At 48.2% G+C, this 14931-nt stretch overlaps 1 pseudogene; it reads right to left on the reverse strand.

The window, feature by feature from the left end:
- Nucleotides 1-3597: 3597 nt before the first annotated feature.
- Nucleotides 3598-12146, reverse strand: LOC101030818 (U3 small nucleolar RNA-associated protein 14 homolog A pseudogene; annotated as a pseudogene).
- Between the last annotated feature and the right edge of the window lie 2785 nt (nucleotides 12147-14931).

Raw genomic sequence — 14931 nt, forward strand, 5'->3', positions numbered from 1 at the left:
ACTGCTGAAAAAAATCAGGCAGCGCAGAGGCACTGGAGAGGCCGCGGGAGAGCCTGGCGGGATCCGGGTGGCCCCGCGCTCGGGTTCCAGCAGGTTCTGGCCCTGTAACGCAGGGGACAGGGCTGGCCAATACAGGGCCACTGAGTGCGAGCCAGCACCCAGGCCAGGCGCCAGGCGGGAAGCACTCTGGCTCGTCAGCCCCGCGTCCCCAGGGGCCCATCCAGAGCCACGCACCTGGCCCCAGCAGGATGTCTCCAGGTGTTAGAGAGTCCTGCTGGGCCCGGCGCAGGTGGGTGTGGGGCTCTCCCTGTTGCCCTTTGACCCCTCTGGTAGGTACCCTAGGGCAGGGGGCTCCCGCGCGCTTCGCGAGCCCCGGCTCTGTCACCAGCCCCACTGGGACGTCACAAGCGCTCAGCTGCCTAGTGCGCGCCTGGCCGAAGAGAATTTGGTGACTACGGAGCTCCGTCTCCGTTACTGACCGTTTTCTCGCCATTGTACCTTGCTCGCAATGGGCAATTTATTGAGTCTATTTCGCCCCCTGTTCCGCCGCAGGCCCCTGCCTGGCCGTGTCCCACGCGCTCCCATAGCCCGCGAGGCGTCCCAGCCTGGCCCGGCGCCCACGCCTACCCCGGGCCCTTTCCGATTTCTCTTCAACCCTCAGAAGAGTCGGAGGTTTTCTCCAGTCAGCTTCCCCAGCGCCCCCAGGAGACCGTGTCCCCTCCCGCCAGACTCGGGCGCCCCCCTGGCGGTCCCGCCTGCTGCGGACGGCGGGCTCTTAAGGAAGAGATCCGTGCTGTCGGCTCGCAACTCCATGCTGTTGGGACACCCCAGCTCTGTAAGGATCCCCCCTCCCAGCAGCAAGTTCGCCCTCCGACTGCCTTCACCACAGGAGGTGGTCAGGGCTAGGAAGCCGATCCCGATCCCAGCCAGGCTCCCGAGTCAGAGCAAGGTGAGGACCCAACGAAAGCCCAGAGCAGAGATAGAGGAGGAAGAGCAGGTAGTGACCCAGGGGCAGGAGGACAAGAAAAGCCCCCTCTTCTCCGCAGGACACCCACATCCAGGGCCCTGGCGGCCCGGGGAGACCTCAGTTCCGGCAGGGGCAGTCCTGGGCCCCTAGAGGGAAATGTTTACCCCAAAAGCCTGTCAGAAAATGACTGACAAGGCCCAGGTGTCTCCAGTGAGCTCCTGCTGGAAGGGCCGTGTCGTCCCCAGCTCAGCCCTGCTTAAGAAGCCTGACCCGTGGTCCCTGTGCTCCCTGATCCCACCCGGGGCTGCTCCCTGCTGCCGGAGAAGGTGGCCCAGGAAGTGCAGGGTACAGACCACCTGCTCAGCTTCCCAGGCTTGCTGACATTGGGGAAGAGCCTTCAGTTCTTGCATCAAGGAGCCGTTCTCCACCCAGAGCTGCCAGCCACAGGTTCCCCAAAAGAAAATTGTCAGTTACAACTTCTGCCGCTGGCCTCTCTCCTGCAATTAACTTATATGGGATAGAGCTGAGTTGCAGTTAGACCTTCCAGGAACAACATTTCCCATCATATTTAATGAGTTCTGAGCAGAAGTTCTTATTCTGGGGCTTGGGGATTTTCTAGGGGATTCTTGGGTGGACTTTGGGGTATCTGTGAACCCTCTAAACCTGTAATGTGCATGCAATGTGTATTTTATATGCATTTTTTTCTGGGATGTGTGTTGATAAATTTCATTAGTTTCCTTATGGGGCCTCTGATCCCAAATCCGCTGGTGCTGAAGCTAAAAATCACAGGCAGCCTGTGGCAAATAAGACACACAGCTGGTTCATGGTGAATGATGGGTGTGAGGCCAGAGGGGAAGGACAGTGAGAATCACCGGTCACATAATTTCAGCCTTCTTCTTCAAACCTACCCCAGTCTGGAGGCTCACTCAAGAGCTATAGAGCTGGTTTCTCTGCCCTGTCCATCAAACAGACATGCTAAGGAGCAGTGCAGTAGCCAAACAGCAGGCGTGAGGGGAGAAAGCTCCCCCTGCTCCCTGACCAGATGCACAGTCAGTGGACACAGGAGAATTCCCTTGCCCTTGGGGTTCTTCTGGTTGCCTGGGCACATGAAGATTTCCCTGTAGACCAAGATGTGGTGCATATCCGCCACCATGGAGCCCACATACCTGACCCCATAGGGAGCACTGCCATCCTAGAAGACAGAAAGAGAAGAGACAAAATCCAGTGGCTTTTGGGATTAGCCAGTAAATGCTCTGGGGTCACACGTCCAGTTGGGGTGACCTCTACATTCCTGACTCCCTATCCCACTAGTGTAGGAATTAAAAAGATTATGCAATTGTGCATTTCATTTATCATGAGACCCTCAAATGTCAACATGTGATTGGACTTCTTAAATGCAGGACCACTTAAAGTGAGAGACAATATCCTGTAACAGTCTTAAGAGAGCAGCTAAATACACAAAGAGAAAGAAAAGAAAGAAAGAGAAGGGAAGTCTACATGAAGAACTATGGTTCTTGAAGCGCTATGGTTCACAATAGTTTTAGCTTTCTGAGAAGCAGACCCCCTCCAATAATGACTACTCTGCTCTTACTGCATGCAATGTTTATCCATGACAAAATCTTAAACACCGTTAGCAACCATTTAAAGAAAGAAAACAACTGATTTGTAAACCTTGATTTCACTACCCATACATATAATAAAGAGGATGTCTGACCAGAGAGAAACACGTCAAAGGTCATGATGTTCTTTAGAGCAGGCATAAGAGGAAATGTGTGACAATATGATTCCATTGCTCCCTGAGGCAGGTGTGTTTCTCCCCATTCAGTGATCCGTCTATGATTTCTTTCTCTAATAATTCTGTGACAGTGCACAGGGAGACAGCAAATTCCTTAGGGCATCAAGTGCTTTGTGTTCCAGAAAAGTTTGGAGTTAACTCAGCATGGGATCAGTCATGAGTAATGACACACAAAGTAAGCTTCAAAGCTAGTACTTTGGCAAAATAACCTGCCCAAGCTTTAAAGACCTGAACATAAGCTAGAGTGAGTAATGAATCAAGAACTGAGTAAATGCCAATAAGATCAAACGTGAACTCATGTCCTCTCAGGGTGTTTTGGTTAGAAATTGTGTGTGTGTGTGTGTGTGTGTGTGTATCCCCGCGCGTACCCGCACGGGTGCGTGTGCGTGCATTTAGTTACCAACAAATCATTCAAGTAAGTTAAGATGGAAACCAGGCCTAAGAAATCTCTGAGCAAAGCCAGTGAGGCCTCCCAAGGGACCTCAACCTTCCTTGATTTGCAGACATAAGTGAAACCTGACTTTAAGTATTTCTTGTAAATGCCTACCCAGTACTACAGCACTTGTTCCTGTAGGCTTATCACACACTGTTATTCTTTTTTTTTTTTTTTTTTTGAGTTGGAGTTTCCCTCTTGTTACCCAGGCTGGAGTGCAATGGCGCGATCTCGGCTCACCGCAACCTCCGCCTCCTGGGTTCAGGCAATTCTCCTGCCTCAGCCTCCTGAGTAGCTGGGATTACAGGCGCGCGCCACCATGCCCAGCTAATGTTTTGTATTTTTAGTAGAGACGGGGTTTCACTATGTTGACCAGGATGGTCTCGATCTCTTGACCTCGTGATCCACCCGCCTCGGCCTCCCAAAGTGCTGGGATTACAGGCGTGAGCCACCGCGCCCCGCCCTGAGTTATTCTTTTTTTGTTGCAATGTCTTGCCACTCCAACCAGACCATAGCTTCTTGGAGATGGGACCATGTTCCTTGTTTGAGTAAATATCCAACACTTGTGACTACATTTACTTGTGAGTAAATGTACTCACAGGTGTTGGATAAATACCCTGCCTTTCCTCCTGTTATCCCAGAAGTGGTGTCCTCCTCCCACCCGAAGCCTGTCCTCTTCTCGTCTTCGGATTCCTCCCCTTTCTGCCTCTCGCAGACTCAGTGACATCCATCATCCCCCATCTCTTCTTTTCACGAACTTCAGCTTCTCTTTCTGCCTCAGCCCATGAGCTCAGGGATCTCCCATTTGATTACGAATTCATTCAAAGGCCTCATATCAGACTATAGTTCCATCCTGGGATCCCCCACTGCCACATTTCATGGAGGCCTGGAGGTGTGCCATCCACCACCTCCACCACCTTCCCCCATTCTTCTGCCCATTGCTCTTTGACTTCCATTCCATCACTCCAGTGGAACACACTTCCCCCAAGGGCACCAGTGCCCCTGAGTCACCATAGCCTATGGACACTCTATGTAACTTCTAAGCAGCACTATCTGCTATTGACTGTGAGCTCCTTCTTGAAACACCATTTCTGGTTTCTGGAGAAGGGGTGAGTTGAACAGGCAAGGAGCATCCCACTCTTGCCACCGGCATCTGGATCCCTGGCAGGAGGAACCCCCTCAACCACTGTGGACACTTGAGTTGGCAGGGAGAGCTGCTTAGAGAAGGGGCAGAGGCAGAACTGCCATCAATGTGGAGCCCAGAGAGTTTGTTGCAGGAGCTTCTCTAGTGGATCATGGCCAGGGACACCCATCCCCCTAGGCTCAACTCGCTCCTATAGGAGACTCAAGCGCTAGGAGAACTGTGGGATCTGAACTCTGCATGGTGGTCCATGAGATGGGGCCAGTCTAACCTGAGCACCCCTCAGTCTCCTGGCCTCTCCTGGGGCACCGGCCTGGCCAAGCCTGCTTGCAGTGCAGCCTCAGGTGCCCACAGAGGGTACCTCCTAGGGGCCCACATCATAGCTCCTGTGCTCGCAGGTCACACCTGACCAGCAGAGGGCTCCAGCGGAGTAGCCCCCACAGACACACACCAGCCTGCTCGTGCGCTCCCCACATTGCAGCCTTCCCTGTGCTGCTTTGCTTGCATGAACTCGCCCACAGCCACCCCCCATATGGCTTTGCCAGAGCATGTGTGTATGGCTAGGCCTGCTCCCCACTAATGACCCACCCCTGTGCCAAGCTACCACCAGCCTGAAACTAGGCATGGAGAATAACGGACCCACATCCACCGTGAGTGGTCACTGTCACCCACAGGAACACACACAGAGGACACACACACTCCTGCACCCACCAGCACCCCACCCACGTGCTAACACCATCACCAGTGCAAACACATGTAAGACACCAGCTAGGGCATCTTCCTCCTGACACCATGCTGCCTCTACCACTGCTGTGAATGAACACCTGCGCAGAGGCCGGCCACCCAGCACACACCAGCACCCCACTGCAGTGGACAAGCACCCCACCAGACCGCCACTGCCACTGCTGCTGGCTTATGCAAATGAGGACAGATTCCACTGCCACCACCCTGTGAAGTGCTTTGGCTGGCATCACCCATCCAAGTATTGTGACCAGCTATCTGGGAGCACCTCCACATCCGCAACACAGCGGATTCCAAACCTCAAGGAGGCAGGGAACAAAGTCAGCCCAGTAAAAGTCCAGAATTAGAGCATGCAGTCCAGAAGTTGGGAGCTGAGCTTTGACCCCCTAAAATCTTCCAGAAACAAAGCCAGTCCACTGAACCCACCTTGTACCACAATCAAACCCCCAGGTCATCAAATAGGATAAAAGAAAAAAGCCACCCAAAGGACAGAACTTCAAAGTCTGAAGGAACGTCGGCCCACACAGATGAGAAAGAATGAGTGCAAGAACCCTGACAACGCAGAAAGCCCGGGTGCCTTCTTCCCGCCAGATGCTTGCATCACCTCTCCAGCAAGAGTTCTGAACTGGGCTGAGATGACTGAAATGGCAGACACAGAATTCAGAATATGAATTGGAATGAAGATCATCGAGATGAAGGAAAATGTTAAAACCCAATCCAAGGATGCTAAGAATCATCATAAAACAATACAGGAGCCAACAGACAAAATAGGCGATATGAGAAAGAATGTAATCAACCTGATAGAGCTGAGAAATACACTACAGGAATTTCATAATGCAATCACAAGTATTAGCAGCACAACAGATGAAGCTGAGGAAAGAATCTCAGAGCTTGAAGACTGGCTTTCTGAAATAAGACAGATAAGAATAAGAATAGAGAATAAAAAGGAATAAACAAACTCTGAGAAATATGGGATTATGTAAAAAGACCAAATCTATGACTCACTGGTGTCCCTGAAAGAGATGAAGAGAATGGAAACAATTTGGAAAACATATTTCAGGATATCACCCGTGAGAACTTCCCCAGCCCAGCTAGGGAGGCCAACAAAAAATTCAGGAAATGCAGAGAACCCTAGTAAGATACTTCACAGGAAGATCATCCCCAAGACACATAATCATCAGATTCTCCAAGACTGAAATGAAAGAAAAAATGTGAAAACCAGCTAGAGAGAAGGGTCAGGTCACCTACAAGGGAAGCCCATCAAACTAACAGTGGACCTCTCAGCAGAAATCCTACAAGCCAGAAGAGATTGGGGGCTTATGCTCAACATGCTTTTTTTCCCCCATGAGTCATAGGGTAGGATCAACATTCTTAAAGAAAAGAAACTCCAATTGAGACTTTCATATCTAGCCAAACTAAACATCACTGGTAAAGGAGAAGAAGATCCTTTGCAGAAAAGCTAATACTGAGGGAATTCATTACCACTAGACCTGCTGTCTCTAGGAATTCTGATTTTATAGATCACATCTGGCATTGCACCAGGTGCAATTTGTGAAAAATGTGAGGAAATATTACTGCTAATTAGGCAAGCCCAATGCTCTTAACAATTGTCAAAAACAAAAATGAACAAACAAAATACTAAACCCCTGTAGCAGTGTTTTCTTATTCATTTCCTCCCTCCATCCCCTCTTCCACAAGATTCCTAAGAACAGCCTGATACATATTCCTCTTCCCTTCCAGATGCAGAATTGGGTGTTCTTCGCCTGGGCTTTTGCCCTGCCCACACCCAGCAGGTGCACAGCTCAAAAAGTGGGAAAAGGAACGCAGGCAACCAAGATGAAGGAGGCAGGAACTCCGCAGCCAGCAAAGAAGAGGCACTGTCTCCCAGCAGGTTAGGCAGCCCTAAGCCATGCGCCGCAGTATGTGGGAGATGAAGGCTCTTCCCCACTTGTGTGTTTCCAAGCAGGGTCATGTTGTGTTAAGGGTATGGGTTGGCAGCCAGGATCTCTGGGTTTGAATCCTGGCTCAGCCACTTACCTGGGATAAGTAATTGAACCCCTCTGTGCCTCATCTTCGCCATCTGTACCTGCCTCCAAGAGTTGTTATGAGAATAAAGGAAGTAATACATGTAAAACACTTAAAACAGGGCTTACTACCTATTAATCACCCAGTAAATGTTAGCTATATTATTATTATCTTGAAACATCTCCAACTCAAAATTATAATGTGCATCATTATATTACACTATCCTCTATTGCACTCCTTGAAACCACATTGCAGGCAAGAAATTACCAAGTCTTCAGGTATTTTAGTTCCTCAGTACTTTATCGGACCCTACAGGAAACACCCTTGGCCTGACTTAACAGTGAAGACTAAGGTGGGGATCCACAATTCTATTTTACCAGAAATACTACTTCCAGGAGTCCCTTATAAGGGAATTTTCAGATCAGCAAAGGCAAGGTACAAAGGGGCTCCCTGAAACCTTTTTTGTGAAGTGAAAATCTGGACACAGCCCAAGTGTGGAACAACCTGAGAATGATTAAATACGTTACGGTACAGCAATGTGCTTTTGAAAATTTTTTAATAACCAGGAAATACGGTGAAATAGATGGAAATAGAAAAGCAGGTTTAAAAAAATGTGTTTATAATTGGATTACATTTGGCAACTATGCAAGCACATTTGCAGAAAAATAAAACCTAGAGTTTTACATCGTGATATTCACAGTGGGGTTACTGAGAGTGAAGAAACTTACACATGGTTTTGTTTACATTTTCTTTTTTTCTTTTTTTGGTGCCTTCCACATGTTACACAGGAATGCATACAATTTTTATATTAATAGAAAACATTAAGTCATGCAACCAAAATATTTAAATACAGAATCTTTCAGAAGACACACAGTGAACTACCAGGAACTAAAGATAGAACTCACATTCCTAAATTCCTAGTTTTTTAGCCCAAAATAACTTCACATAACAGAGAGAGGTGTTGCTACTCTTCAACTTATCTTTGCTCTGGAAAGAAAAGCTGTGAGAAGTATAGATAGATAGAAAATTAAATAGATAGGAGGGATGAAGGGATATAAGAATAAGTGGATGGATGGACGGATGGATGGATGGATGGATGGGTGGGTGGATGGATAACTAAAGATGGGCATAACTTGGGGGAGGAGAGCGAGGGCCTCTGAAGGTACAGGATACAATTTGGCCTTAACTAATCACAGCCATTCATTTTCACAACATTGGGGAGATGTTTGCTCCTTAGCCCACATAAGCTTATTAAGAGAGTGTTCTAAGAAATTTAGCTACAGTTTTAGCAGACAAAGCCCAGGAAAGCTTCACCAGAGAGTTCTCCACCACAGCAATGCTCTGTTAATTCCTCTCATTAATTCAGTAAACAAGGAAATTTTGCAAAGGTTTTTATGGAAAATAACCATAGCCCTGATATGGCTCCTTCTGAATTCTTATTGTTTCCTAATATTAAAAAAAAAAAAAATCGTTAAAGGGCACCCATTTTTCTTGAGCAAATAGCGTAGCCCTCATTCAGGCTGTAAATCTTTCCTTTCTTACTATTCTTGACATCTTTTCTACCAGTAAAAATTCACCAAGAGTCTGAAGAGATGAAGAGAGATGCCAGGAAGAAGAGAAACGCCAGGAAACAGAAGCCCGCAGAATCATGAGAAGATGGGGCCTGCTGGCAGAGCTGGGGCTTGGCCGTGGTCACTCTGGGGCCTGCCCCTCATGAGTGGTGGAAAGTCAGCGATAATATGAAGGCCACACAAGAAGCTCAGGCAGTAACTAGCAAGAGGGAGGACAATTCAAAGGGAAGAGGCCCATGATCTTCTTTCTCTTTGTAACTTCTACTGTCAGGGAAGCCCCTTATTTATAAGGAACATGACTGTATTTATCTCCCAAGTTCTCACCCCCAGATTAAAGTTTTCAGAAAGACTTAGGCCATCAACAGTTAGAGGAGAAGTTGTGCTAATGTGTGAGGGATGCATTTTGGCCATTAATTTGCGATCCAGTTATTTTGTTTATGTTAATGATTCAATCTCAGAAACCATTAAAATTTCTGGTATCCCAGCTACTCTTACCTGGGAAAAAGAGGAAGTTCTTTCAAATGGAAATTGTGTTCACCTGGCGTAAGGAAAAAGCTGGTAAAATGTAAAGGAATCCTGAGACTTATTAATAAAATTGTGCCCAGTCCCTCTCTCCGGTCCCCTTATGCTACCATGGTCAATAGCTGCCGGGCATCCCGCAGACACCCCTTTATCTAGTTCTGTTGACAAAATGTGATCAGCTCACAGTGGATACCACCTGAAATGCGGTTGTCCCTCTAAGTCACTAGGGGGAAGATCAGGGCCTGGAAACCAGATCCACTTTAATGGATGTCAAAGATTTTGAGAAAATGAGAAACTCCAGAATGATAGCTCACAGCTGGCAGCTAGCCCAGAGGTTCCCAAGGAACATCAGAGATATTCCCAGAATACAAAGAGGAAAGGTCATGCTGCCCATGTCTGAAATAAGACAGTGACTAGGAGACTCAACAACTACACATTCCTCTCTTCTCCTAACAAAAATGACAACGGCTTCTTTGTTTGTTTGTTTGTTTTTAGATTTAAAAAGCCTTTATTTTTAAAATGTGGCTCAACTACTTGCAAGGTGCTGAGCCAGTTTTGGAACCCACCTTGTAGCAGAGTAAAACTGGACCAAAGTGAGTGGAGTCAGGGCTCCTGGCTGTCACTCCTCCAGCAACTCAATCTACAGAGTTTTTCTTCAGCTGTTTTTTGTGACGCGTGGTGACCCGTTTTGGATTCCTCTGTATGACAGAGAGGTCCGACCTTGAGGAAGACCGGTAGCCCACATCCTCTGCTTTTATGGGCTTAATGATACGGCCTGGCTTGGTGATGACCTTAGGAGTAGTCAGCCTTTGGAAAGCTCTCTGGGTGTTCCACGTGGATCCTATAGGGGTCTGGATGGTCCTTTCAAATTGCCGATGGTGGGTAAATGGATATGGAAGCACTCGTACCTGATGAGCCGCTGCGTGGATGTTGCGCTTCTCATTGATAATCACATTTGGCAAATTCTTATCTTTTCTTGGAGGACCCTCAGGGGCTTTAATGAGAAACCGGCGTCTTTTCTTGGCACTGGGCTTTAGGCCCACACCACCCCACTCGCCCCAGCCAGGTAGTGTCAGGTCCACGTCCTTTGGCTTACTGGCCTCCACAGCCTCCCTCTTCTCTTTCAAGAAATCTCTGATGACATCATCCCCAGCGAAGGCTTCCTTTATCATCTGCCTTTGGTTTCTCTCCACGTCATCTTCCAGCGTCTCTGTTGTGGGCACTGCCAAAGACTTCACCGAGAGAGACTGTGTGGTTAGGAGGTTCTGTAGGTCAATCATTTGCTCCTTCTTTTTCTTCTCCTTAGGGGCATCAGGGTGATTATTTGGGGTCTTCTCTGACCAATGCCCTTCTAACACAGGTCTGGAAAGCTCCTTATTTTGAAAACATTCTTCGTTTTCTAGCTCTTCCAGCATCTGTACTCTTTCTGGCCTCTGTAGCAACAGGGGCTCCTCTTCTTCTGAGGCAGGTTCCTCTCTCTGGATCTGGGGAACAGTCCCCTCTGAACTTGCTTTTTGCTTCCTGGACTGATGGTCGTCCTTCAGTTTCTGAGACAGTGCCCTCAAGTCGGACAGCACCTCCTGGCTACTAGAATCTTTTGTTTCTTGACTGTCTGCTGGCTCAGCATCCTGGTTGAGCTCCGATCTTTTTCTAAGGGATCGCCTTTCCTCAAATTCTCTCAACAAAATGTCTTCTTCTGCCACTGGTCTTTCTTCTCCCTCACTTTCAGAAACTTCGTGGGCCACAGGCTCTGGCAGCTGCTCAGGGTCCTCCTCCTCGGTTGCAGCCTCTCTGGTGTCACTGGCGCAGCTCCTGAGCATCCAGGGATTCGGTCCGTCCACATTCATCTGCACTTCATTCACTGCATCAGGGACAAGGAGTTCTTCCACTTCTGCGCCTCCCTCCTCTTCCTCACTCTCAGAGGCTACCTCGAGTTTCTGTGCCAGTTCTTTGTTCTTGGCCAACTGTTCCTGCATAGCCTGGCGAGCCTCCAGGTCGTATTTGGCCATAATTGCCTTTGATTTGGCCCATTTCCCACTGTTTTGGTGCTTAAGGCTCATTCTTTCCATCATTCTGGCCTTTTCAATTTTTTCCAGTTCTTCCAGTGCTGCAGCTGGATTAACCTTCCGCAGTTGCTCAAACTCTTTTAGGGCTTTCTTGGCCTTTCCTTTCTTCATGACTTTGTGATACTTTTTACTTTTAATTTTCTTCTCTCTTCGAGCCTTGGCCTCATAGTAGGACTGCAGAGCCCGGGCCCTCTGAAGCTCTGCTCGGCGCATCTTTGCCTCTTCCAGGCTCATGGCTTGGAGAGAGGCCTTTTCTACGGGAGTCAGTAAAGGGTCTGTCACTGGCTGCTTGTTCTTATGGAGGAGGTTGAAAATTTCTTGCTCCAGAGGAGTTCTTGCCTTCCAGCTACTGAGCACATGTTCAATGGGAGCAATGATTGGCTCCTCCTTCCCCAGGGGAAAAACCAGCTGCTCTGCCTGTCGGTTCTTTAGGACGATAGGGTCCCATTTGGAGAGGACTTGTGAGGTTTTATTGAATGCTACTTCTCTGTGGATCCGTTCAATCTCTTCTTTGTTAAGAGGTAACTCTACGGTCTTCTTTGATTTGACTCTATTCAGTTGCTTTTTCACAGTAGCCAAAGAAGATGAAGTTTTAACAGGCTCAAGCAGATCTGCAAGGACCAGCTTTTCTCCTGATCCTTCAGAACTGACATTGAACTCTGATACCTTCAGACTAGCCTCAGACCTCTCAGCTGATTTCCGCCTATTCTTTCTATCAAGGGAACTGATTGCTTCCAGAAGCTTCTGATGCTTTATCTCTCCATCACCGTCCCCCTCATCTTCACTCTCACTCAAGAGGTAGTCTTTTGGCAAATCCACTAGTTCTTCCTGTTGGCTCAAAGCCAGAAGGCTCTCCGTGAGCCGGTTCGCAGTCATCTCAGCAGCCCGCTTCTCTCACATGGACCGACGACTGCTTCTTTACCAACGACTTCTCTTTAATCTCCCTGGCTCCTAAGTAAAAATAATTAAGATAACCAATCATTCATTGCACCCACTTACAGGCAATATCCAATCCAGACCAATCCTCTGTTCCTCAAACCCTCTAGAAAATCCCATGGTTCCTCTGCAGTGCACTCCCCCTGCCAAGGAAAATCCCATGGTTCCTCTGCAGTGCACTCCCCCTGCCCAATAAATTGAACTTTTTCTTACAGATGTGCCTGTGACTGTCTTTGTCTCATGAGCTTTAACTCGCTGTGGGCATCTGTTGCTTTGGAGCAGCCCAACATTGAGTTCCAATTCTGAAAACTGCCTTGACATCCCTTAAAGAGTTGGATGCCAGTCTAGAAAGATTCGTATCTGGGCCTCTTCTAGGCCAAGGTCAGGCATGTGCCTTAGCTTAAAAATTAGACACCCTCCCCGGGATTTGACACCTGAATGAGAGGCACAGCACCGGGGTTGGTGTCCAGGACAGACTGGCCATGTTGCAACACCAGGGATGTGCTTCCTGCTTCCTGGTCCTCTAACCCTGCACATTCCTAGCCAAGGCCCTCATCTTTCTCACTGAAACAGGAGAAGTTCCCTTGTCCTCATCGCAGGGCATGTGATGGGGGTATGGCTCGCTGTGTCCCTGCACTGTGGCTCAAACCTCTAGGGGGAGGCATGCAGTCAGGCAGTCTGTGGGGCTCCCACCCCACGGCAGCATCTAGGTGTGAATGTTCACAGCTGAAGCCCCAGTGGGCAGATGCTACAGTGTGCTCTTTCACTTGATCCGTGGGTCCCTAAGCGGCCTGCGTTAGAGCCCCTGCCTTCTCTTCTGCCATCCGCTGTTCAACGCTGGTGTGTTCTTCCATCAATATGTTCCTCTTGACATCCAGCTGCTTGTGTGTGTGCCCGCCGGGGTCTCAGGGATTTTATAGGCACAGGATGGGGGTGTGGCAGGTCAGGGTGGTCTTGGGAACTACAACATTTGGGCACTGAAACAGAAATGCCTGTCCTCACCTAGGTCTGTTGGCATAGGCCCAGGGGTGGAGCCCTCACCAGAGACCCTCCCAGCATTTCCCTGGCCCCCTTCTCGTATCGCCATCAATGCAGTAACTCCTTTCACTTAATTGAGCCAGGTTCGATTTTGCTCTTGCTTTTCAGCAAAAAGTGTGCAGATGCACAGCTGTCATCTGAACAGTGGCACTCACTCTCCACCTGAACGAGGAGCTCGTTCTGCATCAGGGTGGGTGAAAATGCCTTGGTTTGATCCACTCCCAGGGCTGGGGCAGGACTCTCAGGCCCCCGGAATGTTGTTTCCATCATTTTATTAACCTGGAAAATATGTCCTTTTATTCTGATTGTGTGGTCACCAACAATCGCTGATTTTTAACATGGGCTCTCATGCACTCTGATAAGAGGGTCCCTGATGATCAGGCACAGCTCCTTGTCACTGAGAAGCAACAGCTCCTATTTGTAAATGAATGCCTTGACATTGAGCTTTATCCCACAACGGGGAGTTGGTTAACAGGAGGTGGTTACTCTGTGCCAAAACAATATGTGTGTTCTGACAAAATCAAATCACCAGCTCTGCAGACCCACAGATCTCACAGGCTGGGTTTGATCCACCAAAGAATGCTGCCTCCATCACTGCTGGCTGCCCTTCATGGCATTTCTATCTGTGACAACTGCCACCAGCTACGTCCGCTGGACGTCAACATGCCAAACAGGCACTGAGCTTTGTGCACTGAATCTTTGCCCAGATGTTCTTTATACTAGGGTGACTTGATCCAAAGGGATTTCAGGATAACACATGGAGATCAGGAAAGATTATGCTACGGTTCATCTCTTCCTTCTGTCATGGCGACAAGCTCTGCTGCCCACCTGTGTCTAGACTGGGCCCTGCTGTCATGTTTGAGGGTAGAAAGCAGGCTATGTCTGCGCCTGGGAACCCTTGAGTTAGTTCCCGGAGTCAAAGCACCTCCCATTGCCTTTAGAACTGCTCAGAATGTTCTTGGAAATATTTTACTCGTATTCAAGAGCATTTGTTTTTGAAATTCGGTCTGGTACAGTAGTTAAAGCACAGACTGCCAGAGTGTGACACCTGACACCTGACACCACGGGTCACTAGCTTGACCTCAGGCTTGACTTACCCTCTCTGTGCCTCCCTTTCCCCATCTGAAAATAGAAATAATGGTAGGACCTACCTCACAGGGCTGCTGTCATGTTTAAATGCATTAATAGATGTAAATTCCTTAGGACAGGTACCTACATTCCTACAACTTATTAAGAATTATGTGTTGGCTGCCATTCTATAATTGCCAGAGAGTAATATGTGTAAGCCATAGAATTTCTCAGGGTTTGCTGGTTTCTTTGAAAATAAAGAGAAACTGTGGCATTGGGAAATTGGTACAGCAATGGGTCTTGGTCTAATGGGTTTATAGGTGAAAAGATTCTCTTTGAAAACTTTCTCTATTTCCATACTGTAAACACTGTTTTGTTAGTTAACTGTTCCATTTTGAAATTTGCAACCCTCCTCTCTCCACGTATATAAACTGACATGTGAACTCCACAAAGGCTGCCATGTGTCAGCGCTGTATCTCCACTGCCTGAAACGGTGCTTTGGGACATAGTACCTGCCCAATAACGTCTGTACATCTAAATTAAATTTAAATACTGACCTTTCATCTAAGTGAACACAAGAGGTTTTGAAGTGGTCATTGGTCAACATTATCTGAGTTTTCACAAGACC

This window comes from Saimiri boliviensis, chromosome 2 (assembly GCF_048565385.1).
Source record: "Saimiri boliviensis isolate mSaiBol1 chromosome 2, mSaiBol1.pri, whole genome shotgun sequence".
Lineage (NCBI taxonomy): Eukaryota > Metazoa > Chordata > Mammalia > Primates > Cebidae > Saimiri > Saimiri boliviensis.